Source organism: Polyodon spathula, chromosome 23, assembly GCF_017654505.1.
Source record: "Polyodon spathula isolate WHYD16114869_AA chromosome 23, ASM1765450v1, whole genome shotgun sequence".
Lineage (NCBI taxonomy): Eukaryota > Metazoa > Chordata > Actinopteri > Acipenseriformes > Polyodontidae > Polyodon > Polyodon spathula.
The window spans coordinates 7682545-7705227 of NC_054556.1; the positions used below are offsets into that span (position 1 = coordinate 7682545).

Consider the following 22683-nt stretch of genomic DNA (forward strand, 5'->3'; position numbering starts at 1 on the left):
ATCTTCCCTATTCAATTAGAAACTAGCATTGCTGAAATGATTGATCATGGTGGATAAATGTTTAGGGTCGATATGTGACAGGCATATACGCTACAGATTACTTTTTCTTCAAAAAATAAATTAATAATTTCCAAGTTGATAGGCTAAACTACTTATACTTGGGAATAGTATACATTTATACCATACAAAATCCTCCCCTCTGGCCATTGGTTACTTTGCTGACTGCAGGTAAATATTCCCATAGTGACCTGGCACAGTGTTTCAATAATTAAGTTGGTTCAATTATTTAAAAAAATGTTGATACATGTCTTTTTTCAGGTTGTATTCAATTAAGTTCGCCAAGCAGCAGTGGTGAGACTTTGTTTGGATTTGGTTCAAACAAAGAAAAGGTTTATAAAGATTCCCACACTAACTCCTAGTAGGATGGAAAACACTCTTTAAAAAATAAATGCAATCTTGCACCAAACTTTATACACAATATAGCTGTCAGTCTCCCTTCCCCCGCCGTGCAAGGGGATCCTGCAGGTTTAGCCAGACTGAAAACAAGGCTCAGATGACCAAGTGCAACTGTAACTTTAAAAGTAGGAAGCAAACCAGACACCAGACACGCAAACCACAGAACAGGCAGCCCAACTTGTCATAATTCATGTGTGTGGAATTCAGCTGTAACACCATGAACAAAATCAGAGAGTTCCACCCCTGGTACACATTTCTTCTGCAATGTGAAACTATGAAAAACTACCGATAGGATCCGGCTGATTACCAGTCTATATGTTGTGAAATTTAATCAACAAAAAAATATGGTTTATCCCAACAGACAGCTTTACCCAACATCGCTTTTATCTATACCATTATGGCTGTACTTTCTCAAATCTACTTAGTAAAGAGACTGGCTTATACTGGCATTGTTTTCCACATGCTTTCCTTTTCCATAGTATTAACATGCATTGCGGCGAGCCGCACGATGAACTGATGTTGTTCAGAAGTATTTTAGCTTCAACCGATGTGTTTCTATTTCTCAATAACCATGGACATGGCCCCAAGAATGTCTCCACTTTTTGATAAGGGTTAGTTAAAAAGTTCCCAAGATCTTTTGTAAAATCTTTATTCTACACTTCCTGTGTACCAGCATAACAGTCACTTTAACACTAGTGCTACCCTGGCAGTATGCCCATGATACTAGGTCAGCGTTCAAAGTCCTGCATAGGTGGTTTTGAAATACTCAAGATATTACTTTAAGTCGCCCTGGGTAAGGGCGTCTATCAAGAAATAAATAAATAGAAGTAGTAGTACTATGGTATTGTGATAATCTGGCCAGTAGGGCGTTGTATCAATCAAATTTATTTTGTATAGCGCCTTTCATGCCAAGGCATCTCAAAGTGCTTCACATTACAAATAAATATACTATACAATAATATAATATCACGTAATATAAAATATACAATAAAATATCAAAAAAAAAAAAAATGGGGAAAAAAAAAAGTTATAGCCATCAGCTAACCATTTTAATGAAAGGTAGGGGGAGCAACCAACCCTTGCTAACTGCTTTTAGCACAAACCACCATTGGTCGAAGATTATTCCATAGCCACGTATGCTAATAATGATTAATGCAGTGCCTGTCCTGTTCACATCTGAAACACACTAGTGTAAACTCATGGTTTACTGCCACACTGAAGTTTTATGAGTCACCGCTGATGTAGTTGTTTAGTTGCTACAGCAAGTATGGATTTGTACTGGTGCTTCTGTGATACGTAAATCATTTACATTACATATGTCTATCTCTGAACTCAAGTAATATCCCATGTGCATGAACTCACTGCCCTAACCCACTGAGTCACCCAGATCTGGATTTAACTATAGCCCAAACCACAGAACTGCTTCAACTGATGTGCAGAAAGTTGTATAATTATAAGAAAGTGGCTTAAGCAGCACAGACAACCACTTGACCTCGGAAAACAAAGTAACTCAGAGATCCACATGATTTAAAATCCTCTACGAATGTGCAGACAAGGTCACAGGGTGAAAGCAGACATTAACAGGTCATTGTGCAGTCCACTTGGGAACAATTACTCCCAGTCACGGCTAAGTGGACTCTTGATTAAACACAACTAAGGTAGTGCACACATCCCACAGATAACAATCCTCACAGCGATTTAGAATAAAAGCCCTCATGATTCAGACTTTATTGCTCAAATTCATCTTACTTTTCTGGCTTTAAAAAAAAAAAAAAAATCTGTATTCTTTTCTTTAAAACGTTTTATTTAATATTAGAATGTATCTAGGTTATCATGCAACATGTCAAACAGCCAGTTAATAGATATACAGGAAAATGATGACAAACACAAAACAAAACCAAACAAAACAGGTTTTGCTTTTTGTAATGTTGGATAAACTAAAAGACACAAAGCAAAACATGTTTTTGGTTTGTTTGTTTTTTTGTTTTTAAACACTGTTGTTTAATTCAATTACTGAAAAAAAATCACTGAATTGGGGAATAACAGTAAACAGAAACACAAAGTAAATTACCGTCTTTGGAATGGGTACATTTCTTTTTCCATTCCTAGTTAAAGGCAATCTGTTTTATTGGTTGCTATAAACCTTGCCAAGCCAAGCCAAACAAGTCCAAACAACATACTAATTCAATGTTGTAACAATTAGAACACTTTAAGTATGCTTTGTGCAGTCACAATAGTGTTTAAAACACCAATGTCTACTTACTTTTTGCAAGAATATCAAATCCCTGCAGAGCAAGTGTAAGGGGAACGGCACATCTTACAGAATATTTCGTAAAGATGAGGTCAAATTCATATGTAGAGAATTTGTAAGCTGGTTTCCATACACATGTCAGTGCAGAACACTATCCACATACTCTCAGATTCTTTATAGTGTGAACAATACATGCAGGTTGCAATGAAATTCTCTAATTAAAGGGTTTGGCAGCACAGATGTTGTAAGCAGCACCTCTGACCTTCAATTTGCCCTTTTATTTATGAAATTAAATTAATTTGTGTAGTTTATTGAAAACAAGGCTAAACATTAAGTGTTTTAAGCAATGTCTTTTTATTTTTCCGTTTTTTTAGAATGATGTGATAAGAATATATTAGTGGACTAGGCCTAAGGCGCAGACCAAGAAACACAAGCCTCATGAAGTCACTGCCACACGGTCTGGGAGGAAGTGACCTTTTATACTACAGTTTCCTTCACTATTACTGGCAAAATCCTATACAAAGGCTGGTGTGTCAACCTTTTTTTAAGCTCAATTTCTATATATTAACATATGGATAATTATTTTCTAAATGAAGCAGTTGGAAGCTAATAATACAGTAAAACATGTATATTACTTGTATGGCACATGTTGCATCATTTGAAGCAATATTGTCACAAGTAGGGCAAGAATTCCAAAAAGCTCAATAAAAGAAGTAAGAGAAAAAGAGCAAAGTCTAAACTACAAGGGCCTACCAGCTGATGGAGACATTGATCATGTGTATTCCTTACCCACAAGGGTGGAGTTTTTTAAAACTTAACTTCAAAGTTTTATGGGCAGAAAATGTGCCCTAGACCATCTGAAATTTCGTGTTTTTTGATGCAACTCAAAACTAAAAAGACAGACCTCAGGGAAGCAGAGATTCTGGATGGGGTTCCAGAAGATAGAAATATAACTTGCAAAGGGTTATACCACATTATTACTATTATCATGTATTTATTAGCAGACACTCTTATCCAGGATGACTTACAATTGCAAGTGCGACATTGCCCATGAAAGCAATGTTGTGAAAAAACAAGTTAAAAAAGTTCTGTGCCTTTAACTGTCCACATTAATCTTATTACATATGTAGGCTTGCTACTTTTCAATTTTAAAATCAGTAAAGCTCACACATCAAATTCGACTGAAATAAATTTATATAGGATAATTACATCAGTAGAACCACTCATTATTTTTTATCTTCGTACCAAAGATAGTAATTTAGAAATCATCTCTAGTTTGTGCAGGTTTTTTTGTTTGTCCCGTCTCCATTCCACTCTGAATGGCTAGGGGTCGCTGTCAGTCATCTCAGTGGTCCCTCAGTAGGTTATTGTAGTTTCACCGTCAGCTCTCCGACAGATCTCACTGACTGATGCAGCGTTAGAATGCTCTCATTCGTTTAAAAGGCTGTCAATCATCAAGACATGCACCGACTGTGCACTTTCATTTGCCAGCTACAGCGCCTGTCATTTAAAACGCCTACTTTGAAATTAGCTTTTGCTATAGGTATATGGTGAGTTACTAGTTTGATTTGAAAATGCGGCACAGGAGGGAAACACTCACAGATTAAAAAAAAAAAAAAAGGAAATTCTTTCTAAAATAAACATCCAATATTAATCTGTGATTTGGCAAAATCCAAAACGACAGTAGCAAGCCTATATATGTCACACCTTTCTTAAAAATCAAAAGGGTTTTACCAAATAAAATATGCAGTCTATGCATTAAGAACTATATTGAAGGGCTCATGATGTATTATTTTTCAAGTAAAAATTGACTCATGCTCAAAAGACGTTTTTCTCTTTTGCACTGCTATTTGCTAATCAAATCAGTGCTAGAATTGTGATGCAACAGTCAGAACTGCTTCAACATTCCGAAATGTTTTTAGCTTGCTTTTTTTTTTTTGGGGGGGGGGGGGGCGAGTTCCACATTGTTGCTTCCACCAGACTGCTGCAGGAGATGTTGGCTGTTAAATGGCACAGATGACACAGCTCACAACTTTTCCAAGACAACTGGGTGCCACATCTGTAGCTGATGAGACAAAGTGTAAAAGTGTGGCAGACAAAGAAGGAAAAGAAAAGAGCTTATTTGGCTGAGTGCATTGTCTTCCATGCGCACTAAAAATAAGCACATACCAGGTTTTTTTTTTTGTACATTGAAAATCACTTCAGCCAATTTTACAAAAACCTTGTTTGACAATCGAATTACTGAGCGAGCCTATCAGAGCCACTTCCACCAGACAGCTTCAGCTGTGAGAGAAAATGAGAGCATCCAGGAAGCAATGTGTTTGAACAGAGGATACAAGCTGTGGCAGTATATTTCAAAACCATAGCTCTCTCAGCTCCCCATTAACTGGGCTGCTTTCCAAGTTCATTTAGGACCCCAGAGATAGAACCTCCCTGCATTTACAGAAATGACATAACATTAACAGATTTGCATATGCAAAACAGTAAAGCAACAGGCATTCCTGCTCAATTGACCTATAGCTTGTTGTGGCAGTCGAGTTATTCCCTGTGATGATTCTATAACCAAATGGGCGTCATGTGAATACCATCTGGGTACCACTTATTTAAAGCTGGCAGGCTTCCTGTGGCATGCAGGCTGGCAATGAGAAGGAAGGGAATAAACTGCATCATTTACTTAACATCCACTCGCTCTTGTGGCCGTTAAAAATCCATGACTAAATAATTTGGTTATTTCTGCTGCCAGTTACTGATGTCAGCCAAATTATACTGTACATGTTACAAACAACGGAGCTGTCAGAAGACAGATAAATAACATTTACAAAATGTACTGGGAGATATGCATTAAGCATAAAAAAGGATTCTTATCTATTGTTCCTTTATATAACAAATACACAGAAGCCAAATTATGTATTTTATGCAATCCAAATGCATCAATTTGCTATACACTTTAAGGAGGGGGAAAAAATGTCCACGGTAGGACATTTAGACTATAGAGAAAGTAACCTGGTTGAAAAGGCTAAAGCAGATTAAGTGTCTATATATATATATATATATCATATATATATATATATATTATATATCTATCATGCTATCTATTATATATCTATATATATATATCTATATATATATATATAAAACTAATGAACACTTGTGTCTAATTATAATATAATATTATCATTATAATTGTTATCCTGCGACAAGTATGCCATTCCTAGTGCTCTTGAAGTATATCACATCTTTAGAGGGGTAAGTGCTTCTTACTTTAGGTATAATGCTAAAACCTTGCAGACCATAAGTCAGTTATACGATTTTGGGAACCACTGGTGCTTCCAGCCGGGTGGTGTCCGTGGTAACACATTTGCAAAAAAAGGAAACGTTATTTTGTTTTCTCGTAAAACAATATTTTTGAAGTGGGTTTTTCTTAGTATCAAGCTGTAATAAAACATGTCTACTTAGTTACCAACATTTCAACTATCGACTTACAAACCGACTACTATCATTTTATAGAACCACAGTCTCGTGAAATGAGATCATTGAGAAAAAAAAAAAAAACAGGCTTATTCATTTTAGGGTGGCATTACTTAGATCCACTAGCATGGAATCCCCTGGTCTCATATGAAAGGTTAACTTGAGATTTTCAAAGCAGGAATTATTTCCACTTTTCCAGAAGCAACAACATTTGGGTAAAACTGTACACCTATCATGTAAAATAACAGTGACATACAACATTACACCTGAAAAAGAAAACTGGCATGACTTACACCCACCAAATACACAATGATAAAAACGGACAAATACCTCCATACACTCCCGTTACTATATGTTTAGTAATAAGAGTCAGGCACTAGACAAAAAACACCTGTCATTTAAAGCTTAAAAATGAAAACGATAAAACTACGTACTATATGCATTCAGTTTAACATGGGCAATCAACAATAAAAGTAGATATGTTGATAGGAGGCCAACTCTACATTATACAGTAGTTTTTTGCCCGACTCAGACGGACAGTTTATTTCAAGTGTAAAAAGAAAGTGGACACCACTATTACTCTTCAGCTCACCACAAAACTTGATTTCGATGCCAACTGCAGTGTGCGATGCACGTGTGATAGGAACAATGCACCACATGCCAGATTATCAGTGGGTGATAACTGTACAGAGTACCTGCTTGGCATGGCTTGAATAGTAATCCCTGAGGGCATCTCAAGTTTCATTTCCTTTTACTTACAAAGTGCACCTGCGCATATCTTAAAAAGCAATAAAATTCACAATGACACCCAACTACAGTAATAAAATAATAAAAGACGTCAATAGGAGAATTTGTTATTAAGATTGTTTTATAAATAAAAACAGTGTGTGAAAAGCTGCAATGCTTAAATCAATTCCGGCCCTAATACATTTAAAACTAGCTTTACTGAGAACATTCTGGTTTGACAGTGGCCCTCTACACTGCCTTCCTTAATTGCTAAAACCGATACTTGAACAGCATTAGTAATATGCCCCAAAGCAGTTTGAAAAAGAGTCACATCGGCCCACTTGCAGAAAGAAATGCAAGGCAATGTCAAAACGTGATTATCAGAAGAGAAGCAAAGCAGTCTGACGACCTCTTAAACTTGCATATGACCAACTTTATTATGATTAATCTTTTGGTACAGTGGGTCAAGCAGTTTGCATACACTACTGAAAACTAGGCTTCCAGAAATGACAGCACCCCCGACAGTATCAGAGACATTTCTGCAGTGCTAACTGGCTGTTTTCCTGCTCATCTGATGATTTCACAACACGCTAATGAATAAAGGTGTGCCCTCTACCATTTGAGGGATGTAACTTGGGCCTGGAAAGCAAACACAAGTCAACACAGGAACAAGGGTGGGGATAAATAAACAAACAAGAATGATTTATTGCAGTGCCCAAAATTATTTTGAATGCAATATAAGGAGGTAGGAGTCGCTTGGATGATCTTCAGGTTTTGTTGGCTGTATTAAATGTCCCTGCCCTCATCCTGTGTTGTAAGGGTATAATAATGGAGAAAGTCCATGCCTCATTTCCACAGTGGATCAAGATGGTGTCCTCCTGCAGTAACAATACATCTGACATAAAAATAAGAACAACAACATTAATAATAGCAGAAATAAAATTATGATATGGAGGTTATTCTGCATTTTGAATGATGGTACTCATTCCCACTGGATCTATAGGGCAAGCACTGCATTGGTACTTTGATCTTGGTCTGTTATTTATTTTTTCTGAATTCCTGTCATTTGGTAGCGACCCCTAGATAGTTTTGTATGTGTGTTCAGGAGATTTGATTTAAAAAAACAAACAAAAAAAAAAAAGACTTTCATAACGTTTTATTGTCACACTAGACAAAAGCAGAACTAGTGTCATTGCCAGCTGTGGACGGCTGTCTTTGTAGCATTCTAAAAATCTCTCATTAAGTCCTCAAACAAATCATAAATAATTGAATTAGTAACTCTAAAAATAATCTTCTATTTTTAGCATCACAGAAACCCCCTTAAAGGTTCACATTTTCTACAATGCCTTCAGGCTAAGGGGCTTTGTACACGTTTATACAAACACCCTGCAGCAAAAGTAATTTTACCCAAAATAGTTGGGTCGGGATAGCATAGGCATCAAAATCTATCCACCCTTGTCTTTCCAGAAGCATTGCAAAGATTTGGGGGGGCCACCTGTCTACTCATTCCTTCCCAGTTTTTCTGCTAGACAAAAAATAATGTGGTCTATGTAGAAGCAAAACAGCAATGTGAACATATGGAACAACATCTGTTGGAGGCAGGATTGCTTTTCAGCCCAAATTAAATAAAGGAAAGTGCTGGAATGGTTACATTTAGTAAGCAGCATAGCTGGAAGAAGATTTACTTAAAATATTCCATACACTCCACCCTTCGCATTCTCTTGTTTCTGAGGAGACAGATGCAGCAGGTGTTCTATCTTGTGTTGCAGTTACCACTTCTTCTATAACTATGTTTGAATGTTTGTAATATAGTTCCCCTGCCACACAAAAGGAGACGGGACAGGTTCCTCCCAATATCCTAACAATGGTCAATTGCATTTAGACAAGTGGTTCTCTACCGTATGTAAAACTATGCACTGCATGCAATATATGCACACATGGGCACAGACTGCATCCCTTTTGGTTGGGCTATGCATCCCCTGAAGGGGATAACAATTCTGCTTTCACACACCCTTTTTTTCAGTTCCTGACTGACAGGAGTGTGCGAGTAATCACATCAGCCAGCATACTGCATAATCACGTTAAGATTTCCATCTATTCGAGAAAGAACTCTAGTCTTGTCGTCCCTGCTAAACCCAGGTTCATTAGCACCAACATGTTTGGTTTAAAATGAAAAGTGAATAATATATACACACACTTTTTTGGATGTACAAAAAAAGGTGTAAATGATTGAAAGATCATTTATTTCAGGACTTTTCGGACAAAAGCCCTTTCTTTGTTTACTTTACTTTCTACACAGCTGAAGGTGGTCTTTTTTTTCATTTTTATATGTTGCAGTTTTACCTCTTTTCAAACTTGCAGTGGGTTTCGGTCATGACTTTCTCAGCGAACACTTTATGAAAAGGTGTTTTCAGTTGAGTAGTTTCAATATGTTGGATTCAGCACGTTGCAGCTTCAAAACTTTGTGGTTCTATGACCAAAGAAAATGTCCCACATGATCAGCCATATTCGTTTTTATTAGATAATATTAGTTGCCCGGCTGACACCTGCTTCACACAGTATATTTCACAAGTTATGAAACTGTAATGCACCTACAACTTCCTGAAGTGGTTGACATCACTGGAAAAGCTGCCAATCACATAAAGCATGTTATTATTAGTACAGTACAGAGGTTATATTATGCATTTTTGTTTTTGCAAGATAAACAATTTAAAACGGTTTCTGAGCAAGATACCTATGATCGAGTCAAACAATTCTGCACTTACTCACTTCCTATGGTAAGAAATGTGCATAGTTTGTATCACAAAAAAAATGTTATATTGCAATTGAATCATCGTTTGCCAAGTGACTAATATGCCTATGAAAATGTTACTTTCATATATGACATTTGTTACAATCTCAGGTCACAAATGAATAATACTTAGATGCATGCATAGTAATAATGATACTGTTTTAAAACACTCTAAAATATAACCTCAAAGCCTTCCCAAAGTAGCTTAGATTTCATACTGGTACTGAACTGTATCAGACAAAGCAAAAGAACCTCTTCACAACAGAAACATGTTGTAATAAATAGAAATGTTCCTTTCCGCTGAAATCCAGTATTAAACATTTTGACTGCTGTTTTCTAAAATTCAGAAAGTAGTGCCAGATAATGCTGATGATATTTTTTTGCCCATGATGTAGTTACACACACACACACATATATATATATATATATATATATATATATATATATATATATATAATAATATTGGCACTGTCTGGCTTATTAATAAAGTGAACAATCATATAATTAAAATATACACCCTTTGCGAAAAGTAAACCCATAATAGTATTATGGAAAGTGTACATCACTTATTTGTAGGATTATTATCAATATTTTTGTACCTGATGATTCATCAGTCTGACAGTGCAAAATATAAAACACGCGTATGCATGGGATGATCATTTTAAAAGACAAGGTTACATCTAGCATCACTCGTCTCTCCGAGGTACACCCATAAAATATAAAGCTCTAGGATACTGAACTATGGTGAAACTGGTTGGTCATCTCGCACAATACTGAACACCTGGAATATGCAGAATTAAGAGTACATCACAATACGCGGTTTCATGTTTACCAGCTGAATACACAGTTGGGACATATGGCAGAGCAGAACCTGTTAACAAAATGCATTTGTTATTACAGGCAAGTATGTAAATAAGTTAATAATACAAAGAAACAACAAAGTAAAGAGATAAGAGAAGCAGGCCAAGTGCTTCAGTCTAAGTGCACAGTCCAAGCCATCATGGCACAGAAAGTCTTTAGCTTGAGAAAATGTCATTTGAGAAACAGTATTGATCCGCAGAGCAAAATCATACATCTCTGTCCTGATGACATCTATAATTAGGACTGTCAGCGACCTTAATGTACTCTTCCCAGAAACCTTAAGCTCACTGGCATCTAATGCCAGCCTCATTTATTATTAGTTTACCGCCCTGTGAAAAACACAGGTCTGTGTTGCAGATCAGCAGATATTTTTCTCTTGGTTGCTGTGGACGACTACAGTACTTATACTAATTTAAAAACAGGACTTTCAAATGGGGTCTTAACCTTTGTGCTTTGTGATGCTTGCCCATGAAAGGCGCTATATAAATCCAGCTTCTATTGAACGCCAACCCCTCTCGAGTATAGAATGCTGTACTGTGCCAGTTTTCAGAAGAACATTCATCTCATGCTTACAATAGAATATACATTAATTCTACCTAATTGCATACTTGCACTGTTGCATAATTGCATAGATGCACTGTTTACAGTAGCTGATCTTTATAAATCTCCAAATTAATCCATTCAATTCCTCACATTAATCTGATGTATATCCTTCTGAGGTAGTCTCTGATGTCCTCTTATCTGCTGCCAGCTGTTTGCCACACAGTTGGTGGTGAAGGATCTAAATCTAATCCAATCACCAAATGTCCACTGTGTGTAGTCAAGATCTGGAAAGTGGACCCATCCTACAGTATGACAATTGAATTTAGGATACAAATGTCCAAGAATATAGTTGCATTATCTGATAGGAAAGATTTATTAAATCTTTATATAACACAATAAAAACCAAACAGTCCATTTCCTACCACATTGTGGAGCCACAAAGCTCCACAAACATTGCTTTAGTTTTGATGCATCACTTTGCTGACCCGATACAAGGACATTGTTAATGCTGATTGTGCTTTCGGGCAGATGCTGTTAAAGTCAGTTTTAGGTGAAGAAACAACTTAACAAGGAATGAAAGAATCCAATGCAAAACTATCAGGAGGTACTGGAGAAGTTTCAACATTTACAGTAACTAGTTGGGACTGTAAAAACATCTAAATACATGCATTTTGAGCAAGGCAAACCACCCACCCCCCCATGCATAGGAGTAGGGGTGCAACAATTAATCAATGCATCGATTATTGATCATCTGTCCTTAAATTTCCCAAGCTTCGATTGCATATTGGTGAATCGATGCATCAAAATAGAACCCAGTTTGCATTAAAACCTTAAGTGTGTGAGGGTGCACTTCTTTTAGTGCTAGTACGGTAGATTAGCATGTTGCTAGGAATAAAATGTTAACAGTAATGAACAACCATAGTTCAGATAGAAATTACTTCTTTTAAAGTATAATATTTTTTATTATTATTTTAATGTTAAAGGGACATCTGACTACTGAGATTTATCATTGGCTAATATGTAATTTAATCCATTTGTTAATGATCACAGTTCACTACCTCATTAAACCGAAAAACTCACAAGCTGGTTAGATTAACAAAACAACAAATAAAACACACAACCCTCAAAAGTTCATATTCCACCACAAGAGCCCTAATTTTAATCTGCTAATATAATCACAATAACACACCCCACATCGGGAATCTGCACTAGTTTGGCAAGTCATAATTGACTGATATATCCTTTACTTTCCTCTTTTTTTGGTTTTAGCGGTATTGCTTCGTTATTAGTGAGTGACGTGTTCTAAGGGTCCCATGACAACAGTACCTAAAAACCACACTTACCTGAAAACGTTTGTCTAACTGACCTATCAGCAATGGCGGTCTTCCTTTTAAATTGAGTACTACAGGTCAGTTACTTTCACAATACCGTAATAAACACTAATGACCACAAGAGGGCATTCAATGGGTTGTACAGTACCTGTGCTATGCCAAAACTTATAAAACGAAACAAATATTGAGATGGGCTTACTTTATCAAATAACGAGATACACATTTTATACAGACAGAGGAAAAAAAAAACAGTATGGGAAGGCCTAATATGTGCTGGAACAAAAGTATTGTAGTAACTTTTACAAAAGGTTTAAATTCAGAAATGACCTGGGTTGATTTTACAGTGGAGGTTTTGACATGTAAAGATTTTAAATGTTGGTTTATCCAGATTAATCTCACAAACCCAAGAAGCATAAATATGCCAATGGTTGCTAAAACACGTCATTAATTAATAATCACTGCTTGTCTGCCGTTCAAGGTAGTCAAATTTACTTAAAAAAAAAAAAAGTTTTTCAAAATATTTATATATATATATATATATAATATATATATATATATATATATATATATACACACACACACACACACACACACACACACACACACACACACACACATATATATATATATATATATATATATATATATATATATATATATATATATATATATATATATATATATATATATATATATATGATACAAAATACAAAAAACATATGTTTATAGTTTTTGTGATCAAGAAGTTCTGTAATTCACTGGCCAATGTCCAATCAAAACACCACCACAGCAATGACAAGATAACGTTTCATAAACATGATGTAAAAGGACTCCCATGTTTTTGTGGGAGTATTAAATGAGGGCACAGTATCTTGTTGATCACTGCATTTTTTTTTTTCATCCAATAGGTTATGTAATAAAATATGATATGCTTCTCAGGCCAGTTATACATAGCTTTGTACCATTGACAAACAAATGTAAATAAAGCTTGGATTCATTCAACCAATCAGGAGACAAAAACTCGCATTAAAATAACTAGATTTTGATATCCTGACTTGTGCAAAGAAATGTTAATACCACAGTTCTGAACAACTGAATAAGATTAGCATAAAAACTTCAATGTGACTCACAAAGCACACCGCTATATCCCTGTAATAAGCAAACTGCAAGCCAGGGAACCAGACAAGTGCACTTCTTAAGAACATAAGAAAGGTTACAAATGAGAGGAGGCCATTCGGCCCATATTGCTCGTTTGGTTGTTAGTAGTTTATTGATCCCAGAATCTCATCAAGCAGCTTCTTGAAGGATCCCAGGGTGTCAGCTTCAACAACACTACTGGGCAGTTGGTTCAAGACTCCCACAATTCTCTGTGTAATAAAGTGCCTCCCACTCTGTTCAAAAGCCCCCTTTATCTAATCTCCATTTGTGACCTCTGGTCCTTGTTTCTTTTTTCAGGTTGAAAAAGTCCCCTGAGTTGACATTATCAATACCTTTCAGAATTATGAATGTTTGAGTCAGACCTCCACATAGTCTTCTTTGTTCAAGACTGAATAGATTCAATTATTTTAGCCTGTCTGCATATGACATGCCTTTTAAACCAGGAATAATTCTGGTCGCTCTTCTTTGTACTCCTTCTAGAGCAGCAATATCCTTTTTGTAGTGAGGTGACTAGAACTGTTCTAATGTTGAGAATCATAATTGATATCTAGTAAACCCGCAGAAACACAAAATTATAATTTTTACTGTTTTTCAATGGCACATGCCTTCACTCCAAAGGGCTGGGTGGCCTTGACGAGTGAATTGCAGGACAAATTGCTCTGTAAGGAACAATCCAGCAACTCACTGAAAGCTTGGGCATTTGTGAGTCTCTGCAGGTAAAAGAAAGACCTGAAGATGTGTGTTTTGAAGCTGAAGTGCCCATCTTTCAATTGAATAGGTGGCCAAGAGACCAGAATATTCCACTTAAAAAAAAAAAAAAAAAATCTATCTATATATATATATATATATATATATATATATATATATATATATATATATATATATATATATATATAGTGTGTGCTGTGTACATCCCCCCTATAATAAACTACAATTATCTATTTGGTCTACAGCATAAAATGTAATGTATTTGTGGAGTGTCTAATATATGTATGTAAAAATGTAGCCTACATGTTTGGATTGAACAAAATGCATTTGCTCACCAAAGCTTTGTACTTAAATGCAGCAGCGGCCGAGTTAAGGTGAAAGCAGGAAAGTTTTACACAGAGTTCACCCTTGCTCAGTTTTAAAAATGTGGATCAGCATTTGCGAAGGTCCATTCCTGCATAAGTGAGCACACAAACCCACTGCTTGTTCAAATAGTCTCCAGCTTTCAGAAAGACAGCTCATGACAACAGCAAAGCAGCAGCTTTGTTTGATCTCCACTGTTTTCCTTAATCTGGGTTGTCAAGGTTCGCTTGTTGGAGGCTGTTTACATCTCTTAAAAAAGTGATTTTTCTCAGACAATGACTAATCCAAAGGAAAAAAGATTTCTTCCAGGGCAAGATGTTAAAGCTGCAGTTGTTGCTTTTTTTCATTTTAAAACCAGCACTGCTTCTTTCAGCTGTATTATGAATTTGAAAAAAAAGTACTTGTTAACTATATTTACTTAATCGGTATTTAAAACTTGCAAAACATACAAGTTTTCACAAAATCTAAATACTGGCTACAGCATAATGTAGTGAAAATGCGTTAACATAATTTAGTTCTTGATAACCCTATTTGTAACTGGTGTTTGTAAAGATTAAGACTGCACATCACATTCCTCAGACTGTCAAATTATGGCCACAATTGTAGTATATATTACAATACCTATAGGTTATACATAAAGCCCATAACGCTAACGTTTAACAATACAGTTGGATAAACAGTCTATACCAGTCCATACACATTAACCTGGACTTACAAACTTTGAGAAAATAAGTTTGTGAATAGGACCTATTAATAGCTAATGTGTCAAATGCCTATCTGAGAAAACAAAAGTGGAGCAATTTTGTATTGGAGCAAAAAAAGGGTTTGTAAATCTAGTCTTATACATTGCTTTTAAAAAAAAAAAAAAAAAAACGTGTCTAATGGTACTAGGGACTTCTTTACAGGCAGTATGCCAATACAAACCCATTGGTTCTACTTATTTTCACAAGATGTAATGCCTTGCCTTGATAACAAAAGCACCAAGACAGAGCTTGACCTGCACTTTACCGACCAACAGGAGACACCCAAGAACCTACAGCACTTGCACAAAAAGCACCGATAACGTCCCTAATAAAACGTGAGGGTTAGATAACAATGAGACAATGCTGCTTTTGATTAACAAAGTATTTGGATCTTTAAAGGTTTCCCACCATGTTATGTGCATATTTAAAATCGTATCAATAGAATTATGGTTGAGTTTTCAACACAATTCACGGTTCAAACCCGTCAGGCAAGAAATTTAACATTTCAAAAATTCAGACTCCACGTCATCAAATGCAGGACTTGTCAAAATAAAAATGTTCTCTTTTAGTACTCTAGCCTGAAGCGTGTTTTGCTTTTAGATGAAAAAAGTTGCCACCCTTGCATTTTTTTTTTTTTTTTTTTAAAGTTTGCATATTGTACATTTTTTTCCAACAGTGAATACGTGTAATATATGCACATGTTAGTATTAATGGCACGAGCAATCCCATTGTGATAGGCATGCACAATAAATCAATTATTCAGTTTCCTCATTTTAAGGCTGTGAAAGTCTCTTCTGCTGAAGTACTTGCTATTCTTTAAGTGGTCCTCGCTTTTGAAAAATCAAGCTACCACAAAAGTTTGACAATAAACACAGATGGACAAGAACACATGCGTGTTAGAACTAAAAGATTCAATATTTAGTATGTGCTATACAATATTTTTGATTCATTTTTTATTTTCACAAAAATCTTTGTCTAAGCGAAAAAGAAAAGGCATCAGTATGGTACTGTCTATTGTTATTTTCCATCCAAAACACATTCAGATTTTTACATTATTATTAGCAAAGATCAGAAATAAATTGATATTAAAAAAAAAAAAAAAAAAAAATAACGCTAAATAGGATCTTTTCATCGGACAGTGCCAAATGAAATACATATTATTGAGAAAATGTAAAAATAAGTTATTATAAATCAATCAATTAATCCATAAATAAATAATGCAGAGGAGTGAGACAGTCCTCTGTTTTCGGCTATAGAAGCAACAACAACCAAATAAATCAAACTTGTTTTATTTCAAAATATTGTTGCGCTATACTGTTACGTTGTACACGTTTACCGACAGGGTATATTTTTGGTCAACCTAAAGCGAAATGCAACGTCTGTAAAATCAATTGCTTATTAACTTTGATACATACACTGAAAAACAAAGATCAGAAATTGTCAATAATGCATATTTGCAACTACTTCTGAAGCGCTGCGCTCTGAATTAACTGCATAGGGTTACCACAACTTCTCTAGATTTCCTTAGTGCAACACACTATCTTGATACTTACTGTAAACAAGAAACAAAACCTAAACATAATAAGCAACTCCACAAAAACTGTTTACAAAGTTACGTCGCGAGTTGAAATGTATCCGATATGCTTTAGAGATTGTTATTTATTGGTTTAATCCTGTAGCACGGGAGAAATAAGGGTGTGAATTAAACTTCGCATATCCTATACACTGAATCTCGGCACTGATTATTCGCCAGCGCTTTCGTGCAATAAAAAAGAGCATGCCGTTGATACAAACACTACGGTAGCCTGTGCATAGACTTCGCATGTTTAAAAGTTTGAATGCACTCTGCGCCCGTAACGTGATTTTTCACAAACGTCAATTTCACTTTCTTTATGAAGTACAACTGCTTGGCTGATACTGTTTTAGAAGCAGCACGCCAGTTTCAGTCCTGAGAGAGAATCTGAAAACTTCGCAAAGTAGCAACCATACACGTAGGACCACCTTAAACACAAACTGAATAGCTCTTATTGCTCTGAGCGGCGGGCAGGCAGGCAGTCCAGCCTCATGCAAATTTGTTTTTGTTTTTTTTCATCATCAAGCATTAGCTAACAACAACAAAAAAAGAAGAAGAAAAAACCAAAGACACTAACTACATGTGGCTATCTAAGATAAAGCTGGAGAAGTATGCATAAAATAATGAAACGGAAGAAAACTATTACCAACTTACCGAGAGCGAAAATGGTTGATCAACGCTGAAGATAAATGTCTGGGCTTGCTTGTAACAATCAACTCACATGTGATCTTGTGTACCAAGAAAGCATGCAACAACCACACAGTAAATAACAATATTACTCCGCTTGGGGGACTAACTTCAACTGGCAACAAGGATTCTCCGGCAGGATACACAGAAAGCACTGTTTCTGATCAGGAATCTACACAGTTTCAGCCCACCTTCTCTCTCAAATCTGAAGCAGAGCTGCTTGCATTGATAATATATTTTAATGCGCCTGGAAAGACAAGGGGAATCGCGGATTTGGATTTGTTATTTTTTGATGTTCCAAGTCCTTGACGTCACATCCACCTGCTGGGTAAACAACATTCATTGCAGTTCTTCATTGAACAACTAGAGAACAAACACAATATAATTAAAATGAGCGCAAAAGAATTCTTAGAAAGCGAAACCGTTCACTTATTTCTTATATTGGTCAAGGAAACGGTATGCTTTTTTGAAAGGGGATTGTTAAAAAAAAGTGAAAGTGTCTCTAAGGCAATTACAAGTGAAGCCACACCGAAAGGACAAAAAAAAAACCTTTCATTCCTTTTTTCTGCACTTTGTCCAATGAAAGAAGGCAAGTTTGGGAGGTGAAAGTTCACCAGAAGGACAAGCCCATATGCAAGGAAGTACAGGGAAATGGTCAATTCGGGGTGTTGTTAAAGTTAGGGGAAAGGTAGAAATGGCATTTCTTTTCAGCCAACTGAGGTGATTTGTTTTGAGAAGAATAATTTGGCATGTAGCGTATTTCTAAGTGACTAACCCGACTTGGCTTCTTTTAAACCAGTTTGCCAGGTCCTATTCACACACTAATAATGTAGCTACTGTATAAAATTAAACATTCACACGGGCGTCAAAATGTGTAGTTCCAAATGCAAACCTACAACTACGACTAGTAAAATATACTTTTCTAACGAGGAACAAAAAGCAGTGTTTCAGTAAGAACATTTTAATTTAAAAAGCACCTCACCCCCTAAAAAAACAAACAAACAAACCAATTAAATAAAGACATTATTATGCAACAATATAACCTATAGATTGCGGTAAAGTTGGTATTGTTTTGTTTTTTCCCCCCTGTGATCTATGCGGGCAAAAACCAATATACAATTATAAAAAGCGCGTTTGTATTTTTTTCTTAAACCACTTGTGATAATATTGCTCATATTTTACGAAGAATTCGTTTTTTCACCCTTTTTGTAGAACACACAATTTTTTGTGTAAAATCTCAGCAATATATATTCACATGTCATACCTAAAATGATCATATTGTTTTGAATATTATTACCCCTATTCACCAGTGCGTTAATACAATGTAATGTTTCTGTAGCAGAGAAATGGTGTGAGGCTGCAGGTAAAACTACATTGTACAGTAAGGCTACACTTTTCAAATCTGCATGATCAATTGGCAAACTAGAAAACAAAATAAAACACAAGAATGCACTTTCTACTTATAGATCTGTGATAACACATTCATTGTAAATCCACTTAACACATCTGTATCCCAGGAAGGACACGATTGTGGGGCGGTTCAGTAGCCCGGTTAACCCTTGTCAAAGGTAACATTAATCTAAATATATTCGAAGTCTTACCGTCCTTGATCAAGGACTGAAAAGCAGAGTTCATTCAATTATACTCGACGGTAAATTTATTATGGGGCTACTTTAGCCTTATATAGCATTCACCCAATAACTTGCTTTGATAATGAGTTTTTATTTGAAGGGTTTTGAGCGCCACCTTTTGACCACAAGAGAGAAAACATCGGATCATTCACTCGTATGGGATTGTAAAGTACAGTGTTAGCATTAGATATTTTAACTAAAGAGAAAATGAATAATCCAAATAGAATATAACAACAGTAATAATAATGGCTACGTAGCTACAATTATACCATCATCAGTAATAGGAATAACACAATATTTATAATTAAAAAAAAATACATACAAAGAATAATACCTAAATATGTCACTGTGGGATATCACTCCGATGTCGTTTGACAGTGGAGAATTGGTCTTAAAATTGTGACTTCAACAATTAACCTGCTTCCCCTTTTTGGGGGTTGGGATCTTAACAGAGAGTGAAATATGGTGAAAAATGCAGGCCAGAACAGCCTACTTCTGTGTTGTAACGTGACTATTGTCATATTGTACAATATAAAAAGCAGTATTGTGGTCTGAAAAGTGTGTAGTGAACAACTGAGAAGAGAATGTTGATCCCAGGCTAGGGGGTGGGGGTCCTCTCTAGGACAGCTTGCTAGGGTTCCATCATCTCCAGATCTGATTTGTACTCTAGTTCTGGTGGTTACTTACAAAATGTATTCTCACACACAAATAGAACCTTGAAGCAATGTGTGTTACATAATTACAGAGCAAGGAAATTATATTTAAGCTAACCCTGCAGTGTGGGTGAAAAGTTAATAGTAAACACCACTGTGACAAACAACAATAAAACTACACAAAGACTCCTTGGCATGTCTCAGCTTGTTCTGCTGTTCATTCTGATGAGCTGAAGCGTGTTCCTGCATGTTTGTGTTTATTGACTGGCATGAGCATCATCCCATGTGTGGCTGGGGCTGTATCTTCTTCTTGTGGTAAACTACAAAGCAATGTAATGTGTTGTACCTGGCAAACATGACACAATGTATAACATATAGTGTGCTCATGTCTTCTCACACTGTTGCATGCCAACTTACAATAGCCATCAGCACCACAATTTAAAACTTTGATCTTAAATACTCAAAAGAAACATATATATATTTTACTCATTAAAACCTTAAATTTTTGCCTGACCAGTATTAAAACTGCCATAAATAAATACAATGTTCCTTGTTTCAGGTGCGGTACCATTTTCAATAGCTCTCTTCTACATCATCGGAATATTAATATGCAATTTATCTTCTGTCCTACATTTCAGAATTACCCTGTGTGACATAAATTTAGCTTAAATATGCGAAAGATAATGTTTAACAGGTGAATGTTAGGATTGATTGTGTTTACAAAACAGAGAATGTATTATTATATTATACTCGTTTGGTCCTTCACTCTAGAGTGATACTCCACCTTTATGTGGAGTGTTTGAGAACTGTAATGAAAAAGAGGCAGCAGCTGTATGCTGAAAATAACATACTACTTTGAAATGAGAAAGAATGCAATTGAATACTACTCTCAATTGAAGGCTTATAAAATAAACAGAAGTATTGATGTATTGTTACATTTTGGATCTGCATTTTTTAAATAGGATAAGGTTAATATACAGCTATGGCCAAAAGTTTTGCATCACCCTATAGATAAAACAACTTTGGCATCATAAAGTCAAATGAAACCTGCTGAATAATGTTAACATATTGAATTACACACGGCTTTGAAGTTTTTCATATACTTAACAAAAAATATGGCATTTCAAAATCTAACATGAAATACTGTAGGCTTCCGGCAGACTTTTGCAATATCATTTTGTAGTTTCTAGGTGATGCAAAACTTTTGGCCATAGCTGTACTTATGTTATATATACAAAAAAAATAAATAAATAAGCTCCTTTCACTTGACCAACACAGCATATCTGCAGTTCACTGAAACTGCTTAAAATGGAATTATACAAGAATTAACATAGGATATCGTAATGAATTAATATGGAGAAATCATCAATTTGTGCTACACACACTAAAACCCATGATCATCAGACATGAACCGGCACTTATTTTAAGTGTGACTGTTTTTTATAGCGTGCAAACCTGTGTACAAAACTGAGTATTTGAACTGGTCAGAATATATGCTTTCACTACCTCCAGTACGCATCGGTAGCTTAGCATTATGGAGAATGAAAACATAAATGCACACTAGAACATGTTTGATTATGCACTTACCAGGACTCCCTTTTAAACGAGGCTTGGTATCAACAGGTACTAAAGAAAAAACAGGAAATCATGATTTTTGTGATAAGTAGAATACTACAAACTATATATAAATGCGTTTATTCAAATTCATATTTAGGACCTTTTTGGATTTACAGTACAGTCCAAAATGCATTCTTAATATTGGTTTCTACAAACTGCTACACATTTTTGAATACTGGGATTACAAGTCTCCATAGATGACTTAACTAAGATTTTGCCATCTGGTGCAACTAAGTAGTACTGCAGTTTTATCCCTTTCCTTGTGTTCACATTAAAAAAAAAAAAAAAGTTCACGATAAATAGTGCATGAGTCTTTCTGCCTTGGGAAAAATGCATTAGCACAGTGTGCCTCTAAACCTGTTGGATTATTATGCCTGCATTTACTGGCGAGATGTGTGTGCATCTGTAATGTCCATTTTATTTATTATGGATTTTATGGAGAGACAATGCTTTATAGCCTCCTTCTGACAATTGTGCTGCAGCTTAAAAGCCTTACAAGAACTTGCCAATATTATCATCAATTAAAATATGTTCCGAAGAAAAATACGCTGAAAGCATTTTAGTATTTCTTTGTCTTATTATTATGGGTTACATTTGGGTAGAGTGTATTGATTTAAAAAAGAAAAATAAAACTGCATTTGCATTGCTGTATACTTATTCCAGAACAGATTGTGAACTTACACCTGCACGTATTTATATAAACACAAAAAATACAATCTTCATTGAATTCTACCATACAATATCAACTTGCTGCCATTTGCTCAGACTCATCTTGACAGCATATCATTACTGGTTTGGATACACCTTGGTTAAACTGTGGCGCCCCGATCGAATATGCTTCCTCTTGAAGAAAACTAATTGAGGATTATTTAACCCCCTCTTATGCATTAATGCACACAACAAAGTAATTAGTTCTCTGTTAATTAGGTAATTAAGCAAGTGAAGGGAATCTACCCTGGAATTCCAAAGGGATAGCTTTCAGTCCACCACTGCAGCTTCAAGCATATCAAGGTATGTTAGTACAATGCAAATATATTCCTTGTATTTACTCAGCAAAATGACCTTGCTATTGCGAAAAGTAATGTGTAAACAAACATTTTACACAAAATTAAATACATAATAA

The 22683-nt window shown here is 35.6% G+C and overlaps 1 protein-coding gene across 5 annotated transcripts in view; it reads right to left on the bottom strand.

The window, feature by feature from the left end:
• The window catches only part of LOC121298217 (forkhead box protein P1-like), a 157453-nt gene extending 139257 nt beyond the window's left edge, over positions 1–18196 (bottom strand). For 3 of the 5 annotated variants that reach the window (XM_041225189.1, XM_041225187.1, XM_041225188.1), the window contains exon 1: positions 17627–18191. The gene's annotated coding sequence lies outside the window, so the exon portion shown is untranslated. Of the gene's footprint in view, positions 1–17626 lie in introns of all 5 variants that reach the window. The other 2 variants (XM_041225196.1, XM_041225192.1) reach the window with 2 other exon arrangements.
• Between the last annotated feature and the right edge of the window lie 4487 nt (positions 18197–22683).